The sequence below is a fragment of the Octopus bimaculoides genome, chromosome 9 (assembly GCF_001194135.2).
Source record: "Octopus bimaculoides isolate UCB-OBI-ISO-001 chromosome 9, ASM119413v2, whole genome shotgun sequence".
Taxonomy (NCBI): domain Eukaryota; kingdom Metazoa; phylum Mollusca; class Cephalopoda; order Octopoda; family Octopodidae; genus Octopus; species Octopus bimaculoides.
Genome location: NC_068989.1, coordinates 61,736,296 through 61,739,839, shown reverse-complemented (window position 1 = coordinate 61,739,839; position 3,544 = coordinate 61,736,296). Strand labels below are relative to the sequence as shown.

At 39.3% G+C, this 3,544-nt stretch overlaps 1 protein-coding gene across 2 annotated transcripts in view; it reads left to right on the top strand.

Annotated features, from left to right (window-relative positions):
- The window catches only part of LOC106873251 (gamma-aminobutyric acid receptor alpha-like), a 647,142-nt gene that overhangs the window by 618,164 nt on the left and 25,434 nt on the right, over positions 1 to 3,544 (top strand). The window lies entirely within an intron of this gene.

Sequence of the window (3,544 nt, the reverse complement as noted above, 5' to 3'; positions counted from 1 at the left end):
ATATATATATATATATATATATATACACACATACATATATATATATGCATATACACACATATATATATAAACCTGATAATTTCATTAATTTTAATGGTTTTATCCTTTAAATATGTTATATATACATATATGATACACATCAGCATTATTTTCATATATTTGTTCAATTATGTATGTGTACACGTTAATGATTATATTGGTAAATATTTCTCTATTTCTTTCTAAATATATGTATGAAATCATGTTGCTTTCTGGATTCCATTTGTTAACAGCTTTAGCATTCTATCTGTAACTGGTACTGTTTCCTTCATAGATATCGTAAGAGCTAAGAAAAGAAACGTTTAAAAGTGATTTTAAAATATTTGGTTCGGATAAATGCGGCATACTGTGATTGTTTCAATATTTGTGATGGTTATTTCAAAGAATTGCAAACTGCTGAGGGTTGCCATGAATGATATTGGGTGCTATCTCTGTATTGGGAGAATGCTTTTTTAGTGCCTAAAATACCTGTTGGTTGTTGATCTTTTATAAAGAGCAGAATGAAAATAAGATCAAAAATATATTAAGAAAATTTTCAATAAGATGAAGACAAAAACTCGTATACATATGCAAAATTCTGCAATGAATTAGGCACACACAGACCCACCCACGCGCACACACACACACACAAACACACACACACACACACACACACACACACACACACACACACACACACACACGCACACAAACATGGTCATGCGCATGCACGTTCATATATGTGTTTGTTTTTGTAAATAACAGAGATGCATGCATATGTTCTCACACTCACATTCACACATACATCAATATAACTGAATAAGCTGCAGTCAACAAGAATGCGTACGGTTGGCGATTTAGTTGCAATCCCTACAATTGTTTTTGTGAACGTGGTTCTCCAGGCTTGCAGATATCTGAGTATGTAACAGTTTCCTTGCATTATGAGTTTTAGTTGTCTACAAATACACAATCACAATAGGACAAAATAAATATGCATAAATAGAAGCCTCCGAAAACCAATTCAATGTCCATTATTAGAACCATATCTCCTCATTCCGAAAGATAATCCGGTGACATGTAATATCACTAGCGGACCTAATATGGAGATGAAAAGAAGGGGAAAAAATGGATAGGAATGCTCAATAATAATAAAAAATTACACCTGTATGATATATCATCTGAGGCATGTGACCTATGCTTTGAAGAAGCCTTGTGTATCCTGTTGAGCAAAGAAAACCTATTAAGCAAGCATTGTGAGAAAATCCGAAGATGTTGCCACCGCTCGAAATATACATTTTTCCGATACCGCACGGAAAAAAAGATAATGATGATGATAATAATAGTAATGATAATAATAATAATAATAATAATAATAATAATAATAATAATAATAATAATAATAATAATAATAATGGTTATGATGAAGATGATGATGATGATGATGATGATGATGATGATGATGATGATGATGATGATGGTGATGATGATGATGATTCCATTTATGTGCCACAAGGGAGAAGGATAAGGGGGACAATACAAAAACAGACATGAAGTGTCGGTGTTTACATATAATGAAACGTTAAAAAAAGGAAAGAAAGAAAGTAAGTATACATGATATAGACTGAAACAGAAGGGACATATGTGTAGCATACACATGCTTTAAAAAACAGTGGCGGTGAGGTTGATACAGGAAGGCCTCTACTGACTGAGATTTCCCTGAAACACTAGGAGCAAGTGCCCTCTCCAATTGCTTCTCTCCGACTCACACGTCTACACTTAGAGAGGAACCATCTATTCTTGCCATTTTCGCAACTTTTACCCAACTTTCAGTAAACTTTCTCGAGGACAGCATTTCCCTCTCCACTCTCAGCTTCCTTTTCAAGTGAAGTTTGAAGAAGTCAATGAGAACTCTACCATATCAAAGAGGAAAGTTTCTGCCCTCTTGCCTTTCAGCCTTGTCCACCAAACAACATCTTCGCCACAGCCACCGGGCAAACAAAAGCTGTCTTGCCTTCCCAGTTGAAGAGGGGCGGCGGTATTATCATCACTAGAGACTTGGCCGATAGACGGATCTGCCACACATTTGACAGCAGCTGTTCGACATAACCCCATAAGTCAGTAATTCCCAGACACTGAACGAGGACGTGCAGAACACTTTCGTCTCTCTGCGCACACTTCGGACAAACCCGTCTGACAGCATATCCCTGTCTATAGATTTTACCTCGAACCGGTATCACCCTCCGGTAGTACTACCAGGCAAACGACATCTGGAAATTATCCATGATAATTCCCGGCCGGAAAGTCCTCCGTAACAGAATAGCCAGTTCGTTCTCGTCGGTGGCCAGAGTCTTCCCGAGAACGTCGTTGCACTTCACCGCCACTAATCCACCGATCCCATCTCACGACTGGTAGAGGGCCGTGAGCGCCTGACGGCATTATAGCTCCCAGGCACCCAATCATGGTCTTTTCTTCACACAATTCCGGCAAGAAGACGAGCTGCGGACAGACGAGTCTCACAAACGGAGCCCAGATACACACACCGTTTGAAATTAGTGACAGGTGGCGTAACCTAACTGCGCGTCTGCGCATTAAGAGCCACGATATATCTAATTCGCCACTCAGAGTTTTGGCAACAAACTGATCACCTGATCATTGAAACGCGTCCTTTCCAAAAGAATTTAAATAAGAAACGCTCCAACTTCTGGTCAAGCAGTAACCGGGACAAGGCACGACGGTCAAGCGATAAATGATAACGGAGGTGATGTAAGCATTCGCCACCTCTGCCTGACATTTCAGAGACCGCTTCATCTCAGCCCATTTCTAGGTATGACTGGCTACCCTGTTCACCGCCTCGTCCCAGTTCTTATCAACCTGGAGTTCGGAATCAAAGGACATCCCGCGTACTTTAATTGGTCCGTCGGTCCAGAGACCGACGACGCCGTCCGATGGTATCGCCCTCCCCCTCCAGGAGCCCAACCACAAACACACCGATTTGTCGGCGATGATTTTGCTCCTACAACCGACTCATATTCCTCTAGGATGGTGCCGACCATCTCCTCTACGGAGGCATCCGACACCTTGATGGTGACGTCGTACGTGTTATGTTATAGTTTTATGCATGTGCGAGTTATTCGGGTGTATTGGCAGGAATAAGTTGAGACAAATCTTTATAAAATTCTTCTATCATGTATATTTGCTTTGAGCATTAAAAGACGTGCCACACAATTGTTGGAATTAGGCATTCAAGTGGAATCAAAATGAAATAAATATTACGTTACACATTCACATATATACACAATCTTTCTCCCAAACAAGCACATGCACGCCCACACTTTCGCTTACAGTCACAGACACTCGCATATATATGTTTCTGTGCGTGTGTGACGCAATTCATGTCTATAAATATTTGAACTTATATATACACACAAATATATACATGAAATAGATAGGTGCCCCAATAACATCTCTCTCTCTCTCTCTCTCTCTATATATATATATATATATATATATATATATATATATATAT